This window comes from Podarcis melisellensis (genome assembly GCF_964234715.1).
Source record: "Podarcis melisellensis genome assembly, chromosome: 17".
NCBI lineage: Eukaryota > Metazoa > Chordata > Lepidosauria > Squamata > Lacertidae > Podarcis > Podarcis melisellensis.
The window spans coordinates 31236057-31262583 of NC_138534.1; the positions used below are offsets into that span (position 1 = coordinate 31236057).

Consider the following 26527-nt stretch of genomic DNA (forward strand, 5'->3'; position numbering starts at 1 on the left):
AAAAAACAGCCGCCGCCAGCTGACAGCTATTACAAAAGTGAGCGATCTAATCTAACTGGCACCTTGTGGCAAACCTTTTCAATAGCCGCAGGTTGCAGCGTGGCATGCCTTGTAACATCATGTTCTACAGGTCTGCCATGTCAAACATGCCACCGCGTTCCTTTTGGGGGCACAGAATCAGCTGCTACACGTCTCACCTTTAATTATGCTTTTGCATAACCAGCCAGGCAAAAAGAAATGTTACCATCCCCCCATAAAACTTAGTGGTCATGAAATATTCGACTTTTTGCCCCATTTTTTTCAGGCACATTTACCCAGGAATAAATTTCCACTTATTCATTCCCGTAACTTACGTATCATTGGTAAGAGCCCAAACAGGTTAAACAAACTCAATTGGGGTTGTTGTTTTTTTAAATACTGTGCAATCAAACAATAGAACCCCTTTAAAAAAGCATGAAATCGAACAGCAGCATGCTTTAAATTGTAAACCATTTTTTATATTATTCAAAGCACTCAGAGGAAAGGGGTTTGCCTTTCTTCAACAAACTCTCAAAAGAAGGGTGTCCATTGTTGTTGTTGTACCACCCTGCCCTTCTGGCTGGGCTTCCCCAGCTACTCTGGGTAGCTTCCCGCAGAATATAAAAACATAATAATATTTCAAACATTTATATCTTTCTGATACAGGGCTGCCTTCAGCACCACCAAGGAGAAGGCCCAGTTTACCAACCTGGATCTCAGGAGGCCTATATTTCTCTTGCAGTTCTAAGAAACCAAAGAAGGGTTTTATGGGAGGTGGTGTTCTTTGAAGGAGGCAGAGTCTATGTTCTGAAGATCAAAAGCAGTTTCTTCAGATAGGCCTGGAAACAAAGAGGCAACGGATATATTGGAATATAATCACGAAAGAATAAAGTGGCCTCTCCAACTAGGCTCTGACATTTCTGAACCACCTTCTAGGGCAGCCGCATGCAGAGAACAATGGCAGTACCAAGGCACGCATTACCAAATGGAAGTACAGGCATACCTTTGTTCTTGAACGCCGTGTGACATGAAAGTTTTGGCTCCCGAACACCACAAACCCAGAAGTGTTCCAGTTTGTGAACCTTTTTTCGGAAGCTGAACATTCAATGGAGCTTCCTGCAGCCAATCGGAAGCCACGTCTTGGTTTCCGAACATTTTCAGAAGTTGAACGGAATTCCGGAATGGATTCCGTTCAAGAACTAAGATACGACTGTAGTTTATATAAAACTAGGTTATCCATCTGTTCAAGTGCACAGTTAACTACAGATAACGGGGATGCCAAAAATTCCTGTTGAGTAAATACTCCTTTGACTATAGAAACAACTATTTTGTATAGAAAACAAAGGTCCAGTCTTAAGTTTAGTTCTCCCCCATTTCTGCATCAGTTTACAATTTTAAAAAATTGTAATCATGAAAATTCACCAGCATTTTAGTGCTCTTAATATACGCATTTTAAGATGAAATTTTGCTTCATATACTCACTTTTGCAAGGCATTTCCCCAAATATAATGCATTTTGTGTGGTCTCACCCCAGAGATAGATAGATGATAGATAGATAGATAGATAGATAGATAGACAGATAGGTAGGTAGATGATAGATAGATAGATAGATAGATAGATGATAGATAGATAGATAGATAGATAGATGATAGATAGATAGATATAGATAGATGAGAGATAGATAGATAGATGATAGATAGATAGATAGATAGATAGATAGATAGATAGATAGATGATAGATAGATAGATAGATAGATGATAGACAGATAGATAGAGGACTCTTTACCCCAATATACATATTTTTATACACATTATTTAGTCAGAGACCTCTATTGCAAAATTCAGAGAAGAACGAATTTCAAGGCTAACAAATTTTGAAAGGTTGTTTTGGGAAGAACAAATTAAATGGGTTCCCATTAAAATGAACCAAAACTTCTCCCCCATTCCTACGCCAGGTACCTGAGTACAGGACTGCAATCTTAGCACCAGTGTTTGAGGAGTTAATGGTGAAAGAGCGCTCTTTCATCCTGTGTGAGACGGCAGTAATAATATAATAATAATAATAATTTATCATTTATACCCCGCCCATCTGGCTGGGTCTCCCCAGCCACTCTGGGCGGCTTCCATAGAAACCAAAAATACAGTAAAATATCACACGTTAAAAACTTCCCTGAACAGGGCTGCCTTAAGATGTCTTCTGTATGTCAGGTAGTTGTTTATCGCTTTGACATCTGCTGGAAGGGCGTTCCACAGGGCGGGCGCCACTACCGAGAAGGCCCTCTGCCTGGTTCCCTGTAGCTTTGCTTCTCGCAATGAGGGAACCGCCAGAAGGTCCTCGGCACTGGACCTCAGCGTCTGGGCAGAACGATGGGCGTGGAGACGCTCCTTCAGGTATACTGGACCGAGGCCGTTTAGGGCTTTAAAGGTCAGCACCAACACTTTGAATTGTGCTCGGAAACGTACTGGGAGCCAATGTAGGTCTTTCAAGACCGGTGTTATATGGTCTCGGCGGCCGCCCCCAGTCACCAGTCTAGCTGCCGCATTCTGGATTAGTTGTAGTTTCTGAGTCACTTTCAAAGGTAGCCCCACGTAGAGTGCATTGCAGTAGTCCAAGCGGGAGATAACCAGAGCATGCACCACTCTGGCGAGACAGTCCGCAGGCAGATAGGGTCTCAGCCTACGTACCAGATGGAGCTGGTAAACAGCTGCCCTGGACACAGATTTGACCTGTGCCTCCATGGACAGCTGTGAGTCCAAAATGACTCCCAGGCTGCGCGCCTGGTCCTTCAGGAGCACAGTTACCCCATTCACGACCAGGGAATCCTCCACACCTGCCCGCTTCCTGTCCCCCCAAAACAGTACTTCTGTCTTGTCAGAATTCAACCTCAATCTGTTAGCTGCCATCCATCCTCCAACCGCCTCCAGACACTCACAAAGGACCTTCACCGCCTTCACTGGTTCTGATTTAAAAGAGAGGTAGAGCTGGGTATCATCCGCATACTGATGAACACCCAGCCCAAACCTCCTGATGATCTCTCCCAGCGGCTGCATGTAAATGTTGAAAAGCATGGGGGAGAGGACAGAACCCTGAGGCACCCCACAAGTGAGAGCCCAGGGGTCTGAACACTCATCCCCCACCACCACTTTCTGAACACGGCCCAGGTAGCCTTCATAAAAGGCTTGGAAAAGGATGGGAGTTTCTTGATGGTGCCCTAAGAATCTCTAAGAATGAACGATTGACTCTCCTGCCTGAAGCACCTTCCAGTTTCCTTCTGCAAGCAGCGCCAGGAGACCCAAGCAGAGGCCAGGGATTAGTTTAACTAAAAGCTAGCTGAGCATGACAGATTCCCAATTACTTGAAACCAGAAGGAACAGCAGTAATGGCGCTGACAGCGAGTATCGGAAGGCAAACCGAACCTGCAGCTACAGTGGTAACAGTAAACACTCTTATTTATGGGAGTGTCTGTTCCTTCAGCTCATCACGTTGGCATAAAATCACCTGACCTTTATACCAGCTTACAGGTGCCAATGTGTTTAATCAGCAGGCTACCCACCCAGGGAACTTTGATAACACCTGACGGAGGAGACTTTGCAGTTGCTTACAAGAGCAAATTGGCTGAACAGATGCGATCTATGCATGAGTGACATTGAACAGGATGTACTAAACATATTCCTGGGGAAGCAGCAAGCCGTGGATTGATGTGTTAACACCAGTGATTTTTGGCTTGCTGATGGCTCAGGTGAAGGGGAGTGAGCTGCCACTTCCGTGGGTGGGTTCTGAATACTTAAACATGTGCAAGTAAATTGTTGCAGCCCACAGCCGTCGCCTGGGAGGGCTTCTGTTCCAATTGCCAATATGACTTGGCAGCCTGTAGAATTCCCTCCCAGGAACAAAGATCCGGGCCTGTTCAAAGGCAAACAGAATCCTCCGGTCTCCATGGAAACATGGAGCCATCGCTGCTAGGTGCACGATGTACATTAACACTGCCTCCTTGCCATCACAAAAGATGAGAGGCCTGGCTAGCACTCTTCTCCGGCACCCTGCGGTTTCTATAGATATGTGCAGCTGTCTCTGCTTAGTGTGGGACTTGTACAGTCACCGCCATCAAAAGGGATTAGGAGTTACATCAACTGTTACCTAGAACTTTGCAGTTTCCATGGCAACATGTATGGGCCAAGGCACCAAAGTATGGTCTTGCATATAGGGGTGTGTGTGTGTGTGTGTGTGTGTGTGTGTGTGTGTGTGTGTGTATGTATGTGGATAGATGATAGATAGATGATAGATAGATGATGATAGATAGATAGATAGATAGATAGATAGATAGATAGATAGATAGATAGATGTAGATAGATAGCCTTGGTAACAGACTGGGTGAGAGCCAATTCATTGAAGCTTAATACAGAGAACACTGAAGAATCAGGTGCATAGCTTGGGGGTACTTGTTGCTCCAGTACTTTTGCTTGAGGCTCACATGGCTTTGGCCGTGCAGAGTGCCTTCCATCAGCTTTTGCTGGTAGCCCCAGCTGCACCCCTATCTGGACATGGATAGCCTAAATACTGTTGTCTAAGCTCTGGTAAGCTCTAGGTTAGATTACTGCAATACAGTGGTACCTCTGGTTGCGAACAGGATCCATTCTGGAGGCCCGTTCGCAACGTGAAAAGCCCGCAACCTGAAGTGCTGTATTTGCGCAAGTGCGTAGCACGATTTGGCACTTGTGCACATGCACGAAGCATGTGAGCAGCTAAACCCGGAAGTAACCCTTTCCGGTACTTCCGGGTCGCCGCGGGACGCAACCTGAAAAAACGTAACATGAAGCAAACGTAAGATGAGGTATGACTGTATGTTATATGTGGGGCTGCCTTTGGAGACTGTTTGGAAATGGCAGCCGGTGCAGAATTCAGCAGGGAGGTTGCTCACCATGGAACACAATCCGAACACATAGCACCAATCCTGGCTCAACTGCACTGCTATCAACTAGTTCCTGGGCCCAATTCAAAGTGCTGATTTTGACCTATAAAGCCTTATTCGGCTCAGACTACCAGTACTTGAAGAACTGCCTCTACCCACATGAATAGTCCTTGCGTTCTTATTACGAAGCCTTTCTCCATGTCCCTTTCTGATACGGTGTGTGGCAACATGAGAACGGGCCTTCTTGGTGGTGGCTCCCTGTTTATGGAATGCCCTTCCACGAGCACATGCCTGGTGCCATCACTATCTGATTTTAGGGACTAGGCAAAATCATCCTTATTTATCCAGGCCTTTGTACCTTAATTTTCTGTTTACCTTTTTCTGGGGTGGAGTTGGATCTGTGCTTTTCATATTTCTTGTGAGTTTTAAGTTGTTTTATCCTTGTTTTTAATGTTTTCAAGTTTTTCTCTCTCTTTTTCCCAAAAAGGCATCTCCCAACCTTGGGCTTCCAGCTGCTTTTAGACTACAATTCCCATCATCCTTGACCACTGGTCTTGCTAGCTAAGGATGATGGGAGTTGTAGTCCAAAAACAGCTGGAAGCCCAAGGTTGGGAAACGCTGATCTAATAAATATAATAAAAAGTAAAGAGACCTCTGATCATTAGGTCCAGTCATGGCCGACTCTGGGGTTGCGGTACTCATCTCACTTTTATTGGCCGAGGGAGCCGGCGTACAGCTACCGGGTTATGTGGCCAGCATGACTAAGGCGCTTCTGGTGAACCAGAGCAGCGCATGAAAATGCCGTTTACCTTCCCGCCGGAACGGTACCTATTTATCTACTTGCACTTTGACGTGCTTTCAAACTGCTAAGTTGGCAGGAGCAGGAACCGAGCAACGGGAGCTCACCCTGTCATGGGGATTCGAACCGCCGACCTTCTGATCAGCAAGTCCTAGGCTCTGTGGTTTAACCCACAGCGCCACATAAGTAAACATAAATAAAATATACTACTCACCTTTCCATTCAGACTGAGGCAAGCAAGCAAATATGCCATCCCATTAGGCCTGTGGGTTCTTAACATCCAACTTTCTCTTCTTTTCCCCCTGATGAGAAGATTAGAGGCATCTAAAGAAGCAAGGGAGGCTGTTCAGTAGGCTGTTTGCTGGGCTGAGGCCTAAAATGCTGATGTATGGAAGCTGCCAAGGCTTTGAGGTTAAATATTCTTCTCTCTCCATATTTAATATTATTCACAAATAAAACTTATTGAACAACAATATCACGCTGACCTCCCACAGCCTCCAGAAGAAAAGAGACTAAGTCACTTTTTAAATAATAGAGTGTGTACACAGTGCCTACATATTCATATTCCTGCATCACAGGGGGTTCAGCTGCAAATCATTTGGGGTCCCTTCCACCTCTACAATTCTGTGATTCATTTCCCAGATCTGGCTAAGAAAGTGGCGGCAGAGAAGCACGGCCTAACCAGTGCCAGATTTACGTACAGTGGTACCTCAAGTTACATATGCTTCAGGTGACATACGCTTCAGGTTACAGACACCGCTAACCCAGAAATAGTGCTTCAGGTTAAGAACTTTGCTTCAGGATGAGAATAGAAATCGTGCTCCGGCGGCGCGGCGGCAGCAGGGGGCCCCATTAGCTAAAGTGGTGCTTAACAGTTTCAGGTTAAGAACAGATCTCCGGAACGAATTAAGTACTTAACCTGAGGTACCACTGTATAAGCTAACCAAGCTATAGCCCTCCCCACTCTCTTGGGCCCCCTCAAAAAAATTAAAGGGGAAAAAAGCTGGATGTACATTTCCAAAATATAAGATAAAAGACAAATAAAATAAAACCTAAATACAGCAACAGTGTTTTGTGTTGTGTAGGCTCCTATGATGTAAGTAATGGGCCCTGCCTGCTAGCCTGCTCCCTAAAATATCAGTGGTTTGTTCATTTCTGTATACAGTCATACCTCGGGATGAAAATTAGGCAAATTTGGGAGCGTGTTACTTCCGGGTTTCACCGCGCGCATGCGCAGACCGTCAAAATGACATCACGTGCATGCACAGAAGCGCCAAAACATGACCTGTGCACGCGCAGATGCACGGACACGGGTTACGTTCGCTTCGGGATGTGAACAGGGCTGTGGAACCCTTTGGCCCTTTCGCATCCTGAGGTACCACTGTATAGGGTGCCGACATTCTGCATGGACTGGTCGCATGGCAACATGTAGCATGCAGCATGTAGCTGCAGACTGCAGTGCAGCACAGGTGAATGTAGGTCAAGCTGTTGTACCTGTTATCTAATATTAAAGAGGGCTTGTAGACGGATAAATGGCTTTAGATACCTATTAGGTCAATAAATTACCATGTAGCATATGTTCAACACAAAAAACCAACGACAGTTTGTTGTTGATAAAGGACAGCTGGACATATAAAGGGCCCCATTACCTTCAGTAGCTTAGGGCCACATCAAACCTAAATCTGGCCCTGCCTAAGCCCCATACAGCATGCTGCTCTGCAAAGGGGAGAAGAGCTGACAGCTGAGCTAGATTACCTTCGCATGATTCCCCTGCTTATGTGTATATATATATATATATATGCTTTCGTAGATTTTCACGGGTACAGGAATGCAGGTTTTGGTGTCCTCGGGTGTCTTCCCGTGTAAAAGTTGGGGTGTCTAGGCGACGTTTCGACGAGGTCTCACTCGTCATCTTCAGGCTGGTGCTTTCGGCTTCTTGTTACTGGAACAGAGCAGGATCTCAGTGTTTGAGTTCCTATAAATACTGTTGAGGGGGTGTGGTGTATAGCCTCCAATGTTCTGGGCAGAGAGGAAGTTCCCAGGCTAGTGTGCCTTTTCTTCTTTTGTTCCTTAATTACTTGAGGGATATCTTGAGTGATTTCTTGAGTGATATCCTGAGTACCACTTAGGTGGGTCATTAGGTGTGGATTAGTTGCTAAAGTCTTTGTGTCTTGACCTCTTGAACTTTGTGAAGAGTTTTTCTGAGAAGATGGCTGTACTGCACTTAGTTGTGCTCTGGCTTGGCTTCGTGTATAGGGGCGAGCTGTGGTTTTGTGGCCTGTGTCAGCCAGATCTGTGTAGGGATTGCAGGGGGGTGCAGCATCCGGAGGTGCCACCATGGTTTGGCTACTGGATGGTGTCTGTAATTTATCTGTGGAGAGGGTCTGGGTTTGGGTCTGGTGTGGTTGATTGGTGATGGCGTTCTGTGTGCCTCTGGATCTGGTGTCAGTTTTTGTGGGGAGGGCTAATTTCCAGATGTCTGGCAAGCGGGATGTGTCGTCACGCTTGTTCATGTTGTGAGGGTGTTTCTCTATCTCGATGGCTTCCATGATTATTCTCTTGTGGTGATGTTCCATGTTAAAGAGCAATTTGGAATCTGCAAAATTAATTTCGTGTCCTGTTTCTTTCATGTGTTGGAAAAGAGAGGAAGTTTTTTCTTCTTTTTTGACGGCATTCTTGTGTTCTGCGATACGTGCATTTATTCGTCTGTTTGTCCAATGTACGTGGCTGGGCAGACTTTGCAGGGTATTTCATAGACCCCTTGGTTTTCCAACTGGATTTTATCCTTGGGGATAAAATCCAGAAATATCCTCAGAAACCCCAAGGATAAAATCCAGTTGGAAAACCAAGGGGTCTATGAAATACCCTGCAAAGTCTGCCCAGCCACGTACATTGGACAAACAAACAGACGAATAAATGCACGTATCGCAGAACACAAGAATGCCGTCAAAAAAGAAGAAAAAACTTCCTCTCTTTTCCAACACATGAAAGAAACAGGACACGAAATTAATTTTGCAGATTCCAAATTGCTCTTTAACATGGAACATCACCACAAGAGAATAATCATGGAAGCCATCGAGATAGAGAAACACCCTCACAACATGAACAAGCGTGACGACACATCCCGCTTGCCAGACATCTGGAAATTAGCCCTCCCCACAAAAACTGACACCAGATCCAGAGGCACACAGAACGCCATCACCAATCAACCACACCAGACCCAAACCCAGACCCTCTCCACAGATAAATTACAGACACCATCCAGTAGCCAAACCATGGTGGCACCTCCGGATGCTGCACCCCCCTGCAATCCCTACACAGATCTGGCTGACACAGGCCACAAAACCACAGCTCGCCCCTATACACGAAGCCAAGCCAGAGCACAACTAAGTGCAGTACAGCCATCTTCTCAGAAAAACTCTTCACAAAGTTCAAGAGGTCAAGACACAAAGACTTTAGCAACTAATCCACACCTAATGACCCACCTAAGTGGTACTCAGGATATCACTCAAGAAATCACTCAAGATATCCCTCAAGTAATTAAGGAACAAAAGAAGAAAAGGCACACTAGCCTGGGAACTTCCTCTCTGCCCAGAACATTGGAGGCTATACACCACACCCCCTCAACAGTATTTATAGGAACTCAAACACTGAGATCCTGCTCTGTTCCAGTAACAAGAAGCCGAAAGCACCAGCCTGAAGATGACGAGTGAGACCTCGTCGAAACGTCGCCTAGACACCCCAACTTTTACACGGGAAGACACCCGAGGACACCAAAACCTGCATATATATATATATATATATATATATATATATATATATATATAATCTTTATTGGATTAAAATCAACACTTACACACACAACAAAAGCTTGAAAAAAGAAAACAAAATGAAGTACAAACAAACAAAAACAATAGAACAATACAGTACATCACAAATTTGCAAAAATATTCCATCAACTTCCGACTTCCTTGATATGGGTGTTCTTTGTTGTCTTAATTACTTGCCTCTATTTTCAATAAACTTTATCCTTATTAAATCTTGTTTGACTTCATTATACCTTCATCAGTTCTGAGTGTTATTCAAAGCATTCTAAAGTTCTTATATGGGGACACTCGCTTCCACATTTCTACGTACAACCTCCAGCTGAGGAATGCAATCAAGCAGGGCAGGACAACCTGTGGCCCTCTGGTTGATGTTGGACTACAACTCCCATCATGCATTATCTGGGCTGGCTGGGGCTGATGGGAGTTGGAGTCCACACACAGCTACAGGGCCACAGGTGCCCCATCCCTGCAAAAAAGAGATACGTAGTAATGTGAGATTTTCTGAACCTGCTGGTTATTTCCATTCACATCCAACACCTGTCCTTTGTAGCTGCTTCTACAGCCTTGGAGCCTGACCTTAGTTCCTACTGAAACAGAACTGCAGTTAAACCATGACTATAGATGTCCTATAGATGTAAATTTATGTGGATTGTCTTTACGTGCACCACTTAGAGATGTGAATATTTAACCCATGTAGAAATGTAACCAACATTCAACAGATATAGTCTGCATTCAACCTACTGGATTATGCTAAATTTATAGCAGACTAATGTGTCTTTTATGGTCTGAAGCTCAACATCAAAAAAATGAAGATCATGGCCACTGGGCCCATCACCTCCTGGCAAATAGAAGGGGAAGAAATGGCGGCAGTGAGAGATTTTACTTTCTTGGGCTCCATGATCAACGCAGATGGTGACAGCAGCCATGAAATTAAAAGACGCCTGCTTCTTGGGAGAAAAGCAATGACAAACCTAGACAGCATCTTAAAAAGCAGAGACATCACCTTGCCAACAAAGGTTCATATAGTTAAAGCTATGGTTTCCCCAGTAGTGATGTATGGAAGTGAGAGCTGGACCATAAAGAAGGCTGATTGCCGAAGAATTGATGCTTTTGAATTATGGTGCTGGAAGAGACTCTTGAGAGTCCCATGGACTGCAAGAAGATCAAACCTATCCATTCTTAAGGAAATCAGCCCTGAGTGCTCACTGGAAGGACAGATCCTGAAGCTGAGACTCCAATACTTTGGCCACCTCATGTGAAGAGAAGACTCCCTGGAAAAGACCCTGATGTTGGGAAAGATGGAGGGCACAAGGAGAAGGGGCCGACAGAGGACGAGATGGTTGGACGGTTTTCTCGAAGCTACCAACATGAGTTTGACCAAACTGCGGGAGGCAGTGGAAGACAGGAGTGTCTGGCGTGCTCTGGTCCATGGGGTCATGAAGAGGCGGACACGACTAAACAACTAAACAACAACAACAATGTGTCTCTGTAATCTAACGGGCAACTCCATATTTACTCAGGGGGCTACATTCGAAGGCACTGTGCATATCTGTGGGATGCGCATAAGCCTGCTCCACCCCATTCTGCCCCACCCCCTTGCAGTGCCAAAAGCAGCATGTGCGTCAGTGGCTGCGCATGTGTTGATTGTGCACAAATGGGGAGTTGCCTGTATTGCTAATCAGGATTGATTGGGCAATGCTAGCTCCCAGGGCATTATCAAAATTTTGCTTTCGAGAACAGTTTACAGCTACTCTTATAACTACTCTGTTACGAACTCTGAAATAAGTAATTTATGAAAAGCTGCAGGATTTCTCACCACTGTGTCCTCAGAAATCAGAAAGCATGTAACTTATTTCTAAAGTGTTTCTTAAACTATTGATCATGCTATTGATTAGCCTTGCTCCATCAGTTCGCCTTGCAGTAGGAGTTTGGCTTTAAAGGTAATTCTCTCTCCCCCCCCACTCCATGGCCATAGCTTTTTAGATGCAGTATGCAAACTTTAACTTAGGAGGGGAGGGAATTATGTTCCCGTACATCAGGCACATCCAACCTCAGGTTTGCCTGTGATCTACCAACAAGTATCAAAAACTGGCAGTGATTTAGCACCCTCCGAAGTCATTAAAGTTTATGAAATAAATAAATAAACCTTCATTTCACAGATACAGTAGTTATGTTTGGATATTGTTATGACAGATCCAAATACTTACTAGATTGAGAAGTAACTAAACAAGTGAGAAAAGTCAAACTATATTTTTATATTAGTTTGCACAGATGTAAGGAGCCAGCTTCTATCTCTCTCTCTCTTAACTCTTTCCCTTCCGAGTTGCGTCCTTCCTTGCTCCGTGATTCTCATTCCCTGCCCACCCTCTCCTCTGTCAAAGGGAGCTGCACAGCTGATGTGGATTCCCATAGTGCCTGCCCTCCCTCCCTCCCCATCAAAGGGGGCCATTCAGCTGTTCCTGATCCTGATCCACATCGGAAAAGCAATGCCAAGCAACGCCTCCCCTCTTCCAGCAGCATCACGAAGACTTCTCCCCAGCTCCCTTGCACCTCCCTCCGTCTCCCTGCGCCTGCGCGCTGCTCAGGGTTGCATTGCTGTGGAGACTGGTGGTAGTGGCTACTGCATCTGAGGTTGCAGAGAAAGGTCCTGCGATTGACCAGAAACAACCCGGCGGTCGACCTGGGGCTTGCGATCGATGCGTTGTACATGGCTGCTGTACATTATATTATTTCCATCAGAAGACCTTCTACTGCACAACATTTTCATGTCTCCCACTGAAACTAGATATGGGCAGTTCTGCAAGAGGAATAAGGCTGCCATTTTGTACCTACTTTAATGGGAGTAAGCCATTTTGAACTCAATGGGACTTGCTTTTGAATAGACTTCCAGAAGACTAAGAAGAGCTGTGCTGCCTCAGTCCCATCAATCTTGTCTAGCATTGTCTTCTAACTTCTTGCAGTAGCCAATTGGAAAACTCTAGGAAATCCCAAAACAAGACATGGGCACAATAGCACTCCCTCACTTGTGTTCCCCCAGCAAGTGGTATTCAGAGGCACACATGCCCTGTAAATGCCCACTTCACGGAAGCAGACCAATCTACATTATCTTCCATTAATTAGCGATGCCTGCATCTAAGATATGATATTCATTTTCACACATATTCTAATTTGTGGTGCTGATCTTCTGCCTCTCCTGAGCTATTGATGGAATCAGCCCTTAATAATTAAGTGTCAGGGATTCATTGATTAAAAGCTAGGAGAGACCATCCTCCCCCCCCTCCTTGCATAATTATAGACATGCATTCACAAAGGGAGAACTGCCTCGCTGGATCAAAGTTAAGGTCCATGGAGCTCAGGGGTGAGGCAGTCTGCAGTTCCTAAGACCTAACACCCCACAGTTCTTGGTGTAATATCACGTGGGTGGCAAGTAGGAAGGAAATCCAGGGTAAGGAGAGGAGAGGGAGGGAGAGAGAGAGGCTGGATCTATATTCACTCTTTAAACGTTCTCAGAATGATATTTTTGATATCATTCGAAAAACATAAAGGCATTTGGTTTCTCTGCTTCCTTTTCTACAAGGTCTACCTACTTATTTGACGGGGATAACTCTGCAGCACCCTGCACCCAGCACTCTGCAGCACGGGGATAACTCTGCATTATTAACGTTTTAAAAGAATGTCATTTTTAGCGTTAAAAACCATGAGTGTAGATGAGTCCAGAGAGAGAGAGAGAGAGAGAGAGAGAGCTGCTCTCAACCATTTTTGGCTCCAGCCCTGCTCACTTCTGGCATGCACCCCTTGAAAGATTAGCCTCCAGGAGGCCCTTGACATCATCATCATCATTATTAATATTATTATTATTCCCCACCCAACTGGCTGGGTTGCCCCAGCCCCACATACGAAAGGTCACCCACCCCCGACCTAGTTAGTCCACTTCTCAAGTAGAGCATATGACAGCCATTTCTGTTGTCCCACCCCCAAAAAATAGCCTTTAGAAGTATACTTCTAAAGTGTACATCAGTGTTATATATTTTAGCTGTCATAACCAGTGCTTTCCCCCTAGAAAAATAGGTGCCAGGACTCCTATTTGAAGTAGTTTCAGTGTCACACCAAAAAAGAGGTCTGGTTACTGAGTACCCTTGAGTACCCCCTGAAAAAGCACTGATCATAACCAATATCATAACCAATATCAATTGATAGACCCGTCCTCCATGATTTTTTTTTTTAAGCCATCTGTGGAGTTGGTTTCACAATGCAAATGAAGCCTGCACATTTTCAGAGACAGTCAGCGGCTGCCCTTTGCGATGTACTTTGTTTACAAAATGACAACTGGTTAGTGAAGCATCACATTCATGCAAATGATTATGGAGGCAATCATCACCTCAGTACTCAACAGTGGACAAATCACCCTGTTATTACTCAACACAATAATCCAATGAGGGCAAGCTATCGTTAAAAAAAACCCAAGCATATTCAGTTCTTTTAAAATACTTGCTTTGCTGAGGGCAGCGTGGTGTAGTGGTTAAGAGCGGTAGATTCGTAATCTGGTGAACCGGGTTGGCTTCCCTGCTCCTCCACATGCAGCTGCTGGGTGACCTTGGGCTAGCCACACTTCTTTGAAGTCTCTCAGCCCCACTCACCTCACAGAGTGTTTGTTGTGGGGGAGGAAGGGAAAGGAGAATGTTAGCCGCTTTGAGACTCCTGAAGGGGAGAGATAAAGTGGGATATCAAATCCAAACTCTTCTTCTTCTAAACAAGGTGGGATGTGGGAGTTCAGAGATTAGGATCTAATTCAGGTTTTTCCATTTAGTAGGTAAAAGACTCCTGGACGGTTGAGTCCAGTCAAATGCGACTATGGGGTTGTGGCGCTCATCTCACTTTCAGGCCAAGGGAGCTGGCGTTTTGTCCACAGACAGCTTTCCAGGTCATGTGGCCAGCATGACTAAACTGCTTCTGGCACAACGGGACACTGTGATGGAAACCAGAGTGCACGGAAACGACATTTACCTCCCTGCCACTGTGGTACCTACCTATCTATTTGCACTGCTGTGCTTTTGAACTGCTAGGTTGGCAGGAGCTGGGACAGAGCAACGGGAGCTCACTCCGTCACAGGGATTTGAACCGCCGACCTTCTGATCTGCAAGCCCAAGAGGCTCAGTGGTTTAGACCACAGCGCCACCAGCTCTCTTTCATTTTGTAATTAGTAGCACTAGGGGTTGCTTTGAAAACTGGGGAAGGGATCCTTTCAGAGACAATAGCTGGACCTTATCATCTTGCCCTCTCCCTGAAACATCTGTTAATCACTCCCTGTGCCCTCTATTAACAGTGTTGTCATGTACAACACCTGTACCTAACCCCCACTCTACCCTGACCCCTCCAGCAGTTTCTGAAAAAGTTTCTGGAAAAGAGAAGTTTCTAGAAAATTTCCAGAAGGAAAGGGTTGACCTCCCTCCCCCAGAGTGCCACTGTTCCAAGCTTCAAAGCAGTCTAGGGTTGGATGAACCTGTCAATTTTCCAATCTTAGGGCAGCATAGCATTCAGCTAAATAATTGCCCAAGTAGAACAACTTCTCTTTGTGCAATGGGACATCCCCGCCCTGTCTCCTCCCCTTGTGTACACCCCACACTGTCCCTGCTCCAGAGTGTTGGGAGGATACCTAGGACATATTTTTTTGGGGGGAGGGATGTTGCACAGGGGGAAGGGGGGATGTCCTGTTGCACACGCAGGCATTGTTTTGCTTGCACAATTTAATTCAATTGAATGCCACCCACAAAATCAGATCCGCATCAGTTTGCCTTTAAAAAAAAGAAAGAAAAAAAGTCCTCGTGAAAATTCCTAATATGCAAAATTTGATAAGCATTTCCTCCATCATATAACGTGTTTTTGTATTATTTGTTCACTAATATTTATATTATACACCCTTGAAGGATGTCTGTGTTTCGTTTCACGTATCATTTCAGGAAGCTCAAACAGGGTAGGTTTGCATTAAGATTTGAGCAGAACTGAATCCTCCCCCCATCCACCACCCAAAATTCCCTGCTTGGGGTTTCTAATTAGTAAATGGAAAAGCAGGAGAATCTTATCATAGCTATTCTGTACCACATCTAGTTTGGCCTTGATGTACAGAATTCTAGCTGTACTGCTCACCCAGAAAACGAAAGTTCAGATCCTAATTAAGGTTCTGCTGGTGGGAGAATCCTATGAGTGGAGTTTGACTTACTGGTATGCTGCTGCCACTGAAATGGGGAGTCATTTTAATGAATCTCCTCTTCCCCCTGCAGCCCTTTTACTACTCGAAAATCTGTTCCAGAGGGTTGGGTAACTCTCTGGGGCAGCAAAAGAGGTGGCGCAGGGGGAAGGAAGATCAGTGAAAAAATGTTCCTTGTATAATACCAGCAGAAGCCTCCACCAGATCCCAATTCCTTCCACAAAAGGAAGGAGCCCTTTCATTTGTGGAGAGCCAGTGATGTAGCTGGGAGGGGCCAGAGGGGTAGTTGTTGTCAGGAGCTCAGCCTACACTCAAGTAGGACCCTGCAGAGACACATGCCCGACTGGCATGTTCTCTCCCTCCTGGTTGATCGTTCGGGAGCTTCAAAAGCTTTCTTCTGCCCGAACATCACAGCGACCGATGCAAAGAGACATCAGCACACTTAGGGATCCGAAGAGTCTTCGCAGCTTTGCGTAACAGACCTCAGCAACTCAGCATTTTGGCTAATCTACTTTATTTACATATAAACACACACGGAGCACTGCAACATGGCTCCCTCTCTCTCTCTAGCATCAGACAGCAAAGAGGGGGAAAAAAGGACAATAGTCCCACTTCATGGAACACAGTAACACAAACATCCTGTCTCTGTCACTTCCCACTCTGGGGAGTCAAATCATGTGAAAGACAACAATCCCATTACTGCAATAATGGAGCAGGAATTCTAACAGTTGTTAGGGGTACAAAATGTCAACACCCAGTGTTGCCTCCATACAGCTGTGCACTTTCATTTCGTGTGAACCACGAAGTGACCTCTACAGACAACGGAATGACTTTTCTTTTCTGATCTCTGTGGCTGTGGTCTCCTGGGTGAAACAGACACCATTAGGCAGTTGAATGTCCATGTGTACTCCAGCCCTTTCCCTCCTTCTACTCAACCCTGCTCTGCACTGCCCCGGGCGGTGGCAACCCACACCGTGGAGAGTTGGTTGGATCTAAGGCAGTATGTTATAATGAGCAATTATATTTCCCTCTTCTGCTTATAATGTTTATTCACCCAGGAACACAAACCCTTGAGCTTATGTTTTCGATTGTATTTATCAGGACTTAACAAATTCTAATTACATTAAAGTCAAGGAAAGGTACAGGGGAGAACCCCTATTCACCTAGGGTTGCAAACCAGGACATGACTTGCCAGATCAAATTTTCAGTAGTTAAGCTCTACAAATACAATTGTTGGGATATACAGGACCCTCAGGCTTGTCCACAAACCTCATTTCCTGAGCTGCACACACATCAATCTACTAACAGTTTGCTAAGGACTTCCATTCGAACTCGGGAGAGGCCAAAGGATGTCAGGATAGGCATAAAGACTCCTTTCTCAAGATGCCGCAGACATCAAAGGAAGACTGTGGAGAACAAGTTTTTGAAATGTTAATGAGTTGTACCTCTGGGCCTTGTCAGCTCAAACTCTGGAGGGAAAGAGAGTCTTGGAGTTTGAAAGAAAAATCAGAAAAGAAAATTGGGTGACCATCCATACTCCACGACGGGGAAATTTAACAAAATGGATAGGGTATAGCACACACATCTTCACCACGCAGACTGGATCTGAAGGTGAGGGGCATCTCTAAGTTTCCACCGATTCCTTCAACAAGCTGCAGTCCCTCATGCCACATACAGAAGGTCCCAACTCTCTGGGAAAAGCTTTTTGGGAGGCAAGAGACACGGAAGAACGGGGACGACAGGCAGGAAAACACCTCCTTCCACAAGTTGAATTCCCTCCCCCAAGCACTCTCTGACCCCAATAAGAAGGTGTTTGGGACATGTGGCTTAGCTAATTTCCTGAACACTGTGGAACAAGAGAACATTTGTGTTCAAATTTTCTGGCTTCATAAGGATCCCACGGGGCAAAGTAAGTCAGCTGTCATTAGGGATGAGGCAGGCATCAGTTTTAAATAGATTCATACACAGAATTTGATAGTTCCAACTGGATCAAACACTCAGCTGCTCACGCATTTTTGTTGCTGCTGTTAATGTGCTGGTTGCTTTAGGAAATCTGGAGCGAATAATATTTGTACGATACCGTAAGAATGTGTATGAAATGCAACAATTGTTTGTATCTTTAGCTGAAATGGGGGGAAAACACCTTGCTTCTCATTAAGGAGTGAATGGGGAATTAGGGGGCGGAAATCCATGCAGATAAGCTGGGCATTGAGATTTTCAGAAAACTCCATTCTTAGTTGTAGTGATCACACAAGGTCCCTGGACGTTTCACCGTTTGTTGATCCCTGTGCCACCACTTTATTTCTCGCTGCCACCACCCAGGCCCTACCTGGTACAATACTGAGTCCAGTCAGGGTTAAATTGGAACATAAACTTCTGTTTATTTATTGCAGTTTAACAAGCGTGTGGTTTCATAAACGGTACTGGTCCATTACAATCATGGGGTGCCTATCCAGACCTATAACTTTCGCTACCTACTCTCACTCACTAAACCACCTCTCAGATATTTCCTTGTCTTCCTAGCTCCTAACTGTTCCTGACTCAGCTTATTTCGCTACACTAACTCAACCTACCCACAGACTCTATCCCAATTCACTCCCACTCCAACCACCCACCCAACAAACTTCCCCTTCACCCCTCCCAGAGCTGGTTTTATAGTCCCTCTGACTCCACCCCCTGGGTTCTGATTGGGTAACCTGTTTAACTATTTCACCTCCAGCACTCTCATATGTTAATGACACATTAGTTGCTGCAGCACCATGGAGAGGGCCGGAAGTGAACAGAGGACTTTTCAGCCTCTGGCTCCAGTCCACATCTCCTTGGCGCCACCCACTTTTTGAGATCTAGATTCCTTAAAGGACCTACGCCTCTTGCACTCCCTTGCACCCTTGGGCTGGCAAGATAATTTAGGAAGCACTTGACTTCTTGAATACAAGGAAGGTACCCGCAAAAGCCCTGGCTCTAGATCTATGGCAGTTGTGCTGTGGGATCTGGTTCAGAATGTCCTGGCCTGTCAGCCACAGGTTCACTAGGACCCTGATCACCACCACCAGAATCAGGAACCAGATCTGGTTCCTTAGCCAGTGACCCAGTAACCTCTCACTCAGTGTCTTGGTCACTACTAGACTCTGTGTTCATGACACCGGGTCAGCAGCGGAGGAAGCCGCTCAGGCTTCTGGGGTGGCACGCCCTGGGATGGGGCAAGCTGCCCAAAGGGGCGGGGTGCACTGCGGGGCCTCTGGAGTCTGCATACCTCCTCCCACTCAGCTGCCCTACAGCTGGGGGGGAGGCAGTGGGCGGACTATTTGGGCAGCATGGAGCCTGCATGCGCCCAAGCCACTGTGTCTCTCCCAGTAGAGACGCGTGGCTCAGGTGCGCTGCAGGCCCCGTGGTGAGTGCCGCCCGGCATTTTGTCACCCCCTCAGTGGTGAGACCCAGGGTGGCCCGTACCCAACGTACCACCCTTCCTCTGAACCAGGTCTGCCATTTCTCCACACGATCTGTCACAGATTACTACATGGGTAGGCAAACTAAGGCCTGGGGGCTGGATCCGGTAAAATCGCCTTCTAAATCCGGCCACAGACGGTCCAGGAATCAGCGTGTTTTTACATGAGCAGAATGTGTCCTTTTATTTAAAATGTATCTCTGGGTTATTTGTGGGGCATAGGAATTCGTTCTTTATTTCTTTTTCTTCCCCAAAATATAGTCCGGGCCCCCACAAGGTTTGAGGGACAGAGGACCGGCTCCCTGCTGAAAAAGTTTGCTGACCTCTGGATTACTATGTCCAAACAATTTTCTTTCCTTCTTTTTTTTTGGGGGGGGGGACACATCCTGCTTCAGATGCAAAAGAATACACAAAAACTGCCCACTCTCCACCTTAGAGCAGATTTATGCCACAAGGTGCCATAGGAAGGCACTGGACATAGTAAAAGATCCATTGCATCCTGGTCACTGTGTCTTCGAGCTCCTGCCGTCGGGACGGAGATACAGGATGATGAAGACAAGAACGAGCCGTCTTAAGAACAGCTTCTTCTCCAGAGCGATCTCGGCCCTGAATGGGAAGCCTGGACTTTGAAAGTCATCTAATCTTCCTTGCTGTATTATACTGTATTGTTTTAATTAGTGTTTTTATAGTTGTTATTATTATTAGTTGTTGTTGTTATTATTATTATTATTATTATTATTATTATTATTATTATTATTATTATGTGCAGGGGAGTTTTTGAAAACCAAGTCCCCGCCCCAGGTCAGATACTCTGTTGGGTCCCTACAACTGTTGTTCCAAGCATTTCGTTCCCTGTGGTTCGCATCGTAGCTTTTCTGAGTCAGCCTGCAGGTGCTTGCTTGCTCAGCTAGATCCAAACTGCTCACAGAATTTCCAGCGTTTGACCCTTTTGGAAACTTCTGCCTAAAACAAGGCCAATTCCAAAAACAAACATCAAGCTGCAGCAGTGTGCCGACATTAGCATGGAAATAAAGGTCCTTCGAAGCAGGGAGCTTTTCTTCTAATTAGAGGCAGCGCTGTCTGCCTTATTTAAAAACAATTAAAGCCATTTGCACTGGCAGGTTTCTTGCTATAATTATGAAAAGTCTGTTCTTGCAGGGGGTGGTGAGGGGAGAGAGCAATACTTTGTGAAATTAATTCCGTGGGACTTACTGTAGGCCTCCCCACCTCAACACCAATCTTTCCTCTCAATTTGACACAAATCTCCCCAAAAGTTTGCTAGATCAAGATACTAGACAATCAACTGCGGCAGAAAGAAACAACCGTGTTTCCAAGTCTTACTCACTGTGCTATCCTGAGACCTGGCAGACGGAACCTGGCCTCTGAGCTGACAATTCTCTGCATACGAGCCTATTCTTTTGACCATGCTTGAATTGTTTGTTGATTCGAAACATATGTCTGCTGTCCTTCATCCAATAGATTCCAGGATGGTGGACAACATATAATGATTTGCTTATTTATTAATTACTATATATGTTAGTTATGGAACCCGGGTGGCGCTGTGGGTTAAACCACAGAGCCTAGGACTTGCCAATCAGAAGGTCGGCGGTTCGAATCCCCGCAATGGGGTGAGCTTCCGTTGCTCGGTCCCTGCTCTTGCTAAGCTAGAAGTTCAAAAGCACGTCAGAGTGCAAGTAGATAAATAGGTACTGCTCCGGTGGGAAGGTAAACGGCGTTTCCGTGTGCTGCTCTGGTTCGCCAGAAGCAGCTTAGTCATGCTGGCCACATGACCTGGAAGCTGTACGCCGGCTCCCTCGGCCAGTAAAGCGAGATGAGTGCCGCAACCCCAGAGTCGGTCACGACTGGACCTAATGGTCAGGGGTCCCTTTACCTTTTATATATGTTAGTTGCTTCATACAACCAAGTCTCCAAATCTCCAAGTGATTTAGCAGGATAAAATACAAACAAATAAAACCGATTGGAAGCCATAACATTTAAAGTCAATGTCCAATGCAAAATTCATTACAATGCTCATCTAACAATAGAGTAAGAAGGAGAATTCATGACCCACACTATTAAAAGTTGTGCATCACTGCAGAGGCCAGCCAGAAGAACGGGCATTTGTGGAATGCTCATCTTGGGGAAACATGCCTGGTGACATTATTGTCAGGTTTTAGATGCCAGGCTAAGACATTCTTATTTACTTAGGCCTCTGGTAGTTAAGATAACCTTTACTGTGAAGAGGCTAGGATTCTGGCTCTCCATGGGCAGAACATTTCTGAGCTCTGAAGCATTCGAAACATGCAGTCTGAAGTGGTGCAGCCTGTACATACAATCTGAAGGATTTTATCTTATTATTATTTTTTGAAATAATTTTTGTTTGATTTTACAAGTATAGAGTTATAACATATCCATAGTTGGAGATTTCTCCGAATCTCTAGACTTCCCACCTTTCCCTCCATGGGTCCTATTATAAACCTTTTCAATCGCATATTATTTCATCTTCCATATTTTATGTCTCTCCATTTTATCCATAATATATTCTACATTACAAGTGTTATTGCAATCCTGCTAATGTTTTCATCTGCTTACAGTGGCCTCTCAAGTAAATTATAAAATTTTCCCATTCTTTATTGGAGTTTTCGTTTTCTTGGTTCCTGAGCTTTCCGGTTAGTTTTCCCATTTCAGTATAATCCAATAGCTTAGTTTGCCAATCTTCTCTGGTAGGGACTTTATCTTCTTTCCATACAATCTGAAGGATTTTAGAGGTCAGCCCACTTTTTGTCAAAGTATGAAAAAAGGTGAATGTAGGAAACTGGGTTCAAATGTTTCCTAGGACAGCCATGAAGCTCATTGGTCGATGGGCAAATTGGCGTCTCTCTCAGCCTAGCCTCAATTGCAGGATTCTTGTGAAGGTAAAATTAGACAAGTATAAACCACGGCAAGCTCTTGGGATAGGATGGATATCTCAGTAAATAAACTCAGAGACCCTTGGATTGGGGAAGATGAATCCTTGTCCATTGCTGTCCCCCTGAGGACACAGGGAAACGCTTCCAGATTTTCTTTGATAGAGTTTGTCTCTTGGCTTTTCCCTATGGAATAGTAATTAGGCTTTACAGCAAGAGGAACTGAATGTGATATTGAGAATTCTCTGGGTAATGAACATGGTTCAGTGCATCTCGCTGCAGGGAAGAAAAGGACTAAGTGTTTCATTCCTCCTTTCAAAAAAGGTCGGCATGCTGTTGTTCTATTACAGCCAGCCCTGATGGTTTCGAGTCGTGGCTATTTCGGTACTTAACACAATTAAGCACACTCGCTGGGGAAATACAATTCAGTGGGAATCAAGGAAATCAGAGCCGTTTCTGAGCAGAACCAACCCAAGTACTGTGGGCCTTCCTGCCAGCATAAAGGTGATTCACGTTAACTGAATATATATTTTTTCATGCCATGGTTCTGGCTGTTTCCTACAGGGCTTTTTTAAAATTTTAACAATGAATATTGAAGTCAATCAATAAATGTAAGTGGGAAAACACTTGCGTTAAGTCTGTATGCAACACCACATGTGAGGGAGTACATGAGGAACAAGACCAAACATTGGATAGAGTACTTTACAAGAGCCACGCTGTGTTTAAAACTCTGTCCTCTGGGAAGAGAACAAGCAGCCTGATCCATCACTGAATTGGCTTTAACTGCCTGCCAAGTGTTAATGATGAGAGGCTCTTGTCCTTTGCAGATGATGTTACACTATGGCTCTCTGTCTTTCGGCTTTACAGTTGCCACCAGGGTTGTGGGAATGTTCTCGGATATTGATTTCCAGGTTGAACGCTGTGCTTCTGGGAGCTCAGGAATATGTCTGGGGGTGGGACTGCATTGTAAGAATCTTCCCTTCATCTTTTTAACCCTGTTTGCTGCTACACTTTCCCTGTCGTCTCCTGCTTTGGCAAATGATAGGATTAGATGATGAGATTGAGATGAGATGAGATGAGATGATGAGATGAGATGAGATGAGATGAGATGAGATGAGAGACCTTGCCAACAAAGGTCCGTATAGTTAAAGCTATGGTTTTCCCAGTAGTGATGTATGGAAGTGAAAGATGGACCATAAAGAAAGCTGATCGCCGAAGAATTGATGCTTTTGAATTATGGTGCTGGAGGAGACTCTTGAGAGTCCCATGGACTGCAAGAAGATCAAACCTATCCATTCTTAAGGAAATAAGCCCTGAGTGCTCACTGGAAGGACAGATCCTGAAGCTGAAGCTCCAATACTTTGGCCACCTCATGAGAAGAGAAGACTCCCTGGAAAAGACCCTGATGTTGGGAAAGATGGAGGGCACAAGGAGAAGGGGGCGACAGAGGGTGAGACAGTGTTCTCGAAGCTACAAACATGAGTCTGACCAAACTGCGGGAGGCAGTGGAAGACAGGAGTGCCTGGTGTGCTCTGGTCCATGGGGTCAGGAAGAGTCAGACACGACTAAACGACTAAACAACAACAACAACAAGATAAGATGATGAGATGAGATGAGATGAGATGATGAGATGAGATGAGATGATAAGATAAATGCTTTACTTGGAAGGCACATACAACCACAGGTGGTGGATGTGAAAGATAGCAAAAGCATTCTGAGAAATGATATATAGTGAGTTGAAAAAAATGTTTAAAATAACGTTTGGGGGGGGGGAGCTTTTTTTTTACTAGGAATCATAGATGTAGAGATACCAAAGGAGCAGAAAGGATTATTTATGTATGCAACTTGGATACTACTCTGGCCCAGAGAGGGAAAGAGGATAAAGTTCTGACCAGAGACAAATGAATGGCGTAGTCCATGAATGAATGAATGGCGTAGTCCATGAATGAAGATGATGGACTACACCGAAATGGAGAAATTGACTGGGAAAATCAGAAACCAGGAAGAGAGAAACTTTAAGAAGGAATGGAAAAATTTTACAATTTATTTACGAGAACACTGTAAGCAATTAAAAACTTTGACAGGATTTGAGTAACACTTGTAATATATTAAAAACTAAAGTAAAAATGGACTACTTTAAGAAAAATAGAGAAATTATGTAATGCAGTTGAAAAAGTTTGATAATGGAAACCATGGAGGGGTGGTGGGAAGTATAAGAATTCAGGGAATCCTAAATGTTTATGATTATGATTAAGGTCTGAACTCAAATGCAGAGTGCAAAACTGAACAAAAAGATTTTACCAAAAAAAATGCTTTACTACATCTTCAACTTCCTTAATTAGGCACATGAATTATCCCAACCAATAGAGGTTTATAGAGTAAACAGGACAAGGTCAAAGCACTGCATAGCCTATCAGATTTGGCCTCATGATGATGTCACTGAAAGCACACAAAACCAATCAGAAGTGAGGACAATGGGTTGGATTCAACTGAGTTGTCATAGCAGAAGCCAGCACAAGGAATCCCACTAACTCCTTAGCGCAATGTTGGATTCCACCCTATGTTTCCTGAATTGGCAAATACCGTTGACCTCTGAAATATACTCGGAGTCGAGTGTGAATTTCATGCTCTTTATTCAGCTCATAGTAGCAATGAATGAAACTTCCCCCAAAAGTCTAGCTATATATACATTATTTACACAATGGGCCCCACGTGATTGGCTAATTCTGGGCTGCTCCTGTAGGCCAATCTGGCTGTGGACTCACTTCCTCCAGAAGCCTGATTGGCTGCTCCTGCAGGCCAATCAGGTCGCTGATTCACTTCCACCTGGAGCTGGATTGGGTGGCTCCTGCGGGCCAATCAAACTGCTGCATTCTGGATCCTATTGTTCTAGGATTCAGCTCAGTACATAACAACCTCCTTTTGAAGCGCGTACTGAAAAATTGTGAAAAGGGGGTCTCTTTGATGCTGCCCAAACTATTCATGAAAAGAAGCCCCTCTCTACTCATTTTTGTAGCCACATTGCAGGGATCCCTTGGAGCAGAGACTTAAGACTGGACTTCCTTATGCCCTTTGCTAGTTTTCATTACAGTTCTGACAGATGGAATATGGCATAAATATTACTCATTTTCCTTCCTTACTAAATTTATACCCTGCCAACATGGCTCAAAAAGTCTTCAGGACAACTCTGACCCAGAAATGAAAGCCCAGGAGCCGAGACAGTGGAACAGAAAAAGCCAAGTCGCCTCCCCCCCTCTCCAAAGCTCTATCAGCCTTAGAACTTAAGCTATTGTCTCTTTTGGATTGTGACCATGAATAAGCACAACATTCAGATTCAGGTTTCGTGCCCCATGACAATGTCTTGAAGCATTTTTGCTTCAATGAATCACTGTTCAAAACTGCTGTCTTGCATCTATACTGGTCTTGCTGAAGACAAAGAACAATACAAATTTTGTGGGGATTTTGTGGGTTTCTATCATGAAATGAATGACTGCACATTTCCCAAAGCTTGAGTTTCAGCTATATAATACAATTTCTGCTTCTAGTAAAAAAGTAGCACCCGTTTCCCCAAAAGCAAACAGCATGGAATCTGCTATCCTCCTTTTTGGTCTCCCAGCTGAAAAACTAAGACATCTATCACCTCTGTCAAGCGATTTCTATCTGCCATAACATTTCTCTTCAGACCCAATCAGTCATCCCAAACCATCAACACTGATTTCACCAAGCATCTTCCAGCCACTGGTAAACATTAAAGAATCACCTATAACTATTACCAGTACAAAAAACATCAAACTACAAAATAGACTTGATAGTGACAAATGATCTTCACATCTTCCAACCATATGGTTTTATCCATCATGCTATAAATTCTTCCTGCAAATATATGTCTTAAAGGAGAGGAGTTACTTTTTAAAAAAATGTTAATGATAGATTGCATTCAATATCTCCAAGATTGAAGCTATGATTTTGTAGTTCAATGTCTTCTTTCTCTTTTCATTTTTCTATTGGAGGCCATGAAGTGCCATCAGGTTCCCTTATGCAAGCTCCATGAAAAGAGTTAGAGATACACTTTTACTATGTAGTCATGTGATGTATTTATTACTGGCTTTTCTATTACAAATTCCTCAAGTCCTACTTCAAGAAATGATACCAATGAATCTGAAATGAACATCAGGTAAACTGATCAAAATTAGCATCTAGGTTCCCCGGGTAAATCCCATTCATCTCAAAGGGGGAGAAAATAGAAATCCCCGATGATTTGTGCTCATTTGCTATGATTTGGCCGTTTACAGCCCTTTTGATTGGCCTGAAAACAGGCTCCCAAACCCAGTACTGCACAATATAAAGCCATTAGAGGCCTGTTTTGCATGCAACACTAAGCCAAATCATTGCTTAGCAGGAACGCAGACAAGTATGG

At 44.6% G+C, this 26527-nt stretch overlaps 1 long non-coding RNA gene across 1 annotated transcript in view; it reads right to left on the bottom strand.

Annotated features, from left to right (window-relative positions):
* Positions 1–727: 727 nt before the first annotated feature.
* The window catches only part of LOC309360416, a 66873-nt gene continuing 41073 nt past the window's right edge, over positions 728–26527 (bottom strand). Inside the window, exons 2-4 of the long non-coding RNA XR_014164124.1 lie at positions 17029–17165; positions 5942–6051; positions 728–857 (exon numbers count right to left, since the gene is read on the bottom strand). This is a non-coding gene — a long non-coding RNA (uncharacterized lncRNA). The remainder of the gene's footprint in view (positions 858–5941; positions 6052–17028; positions 17166–26527) is intronic.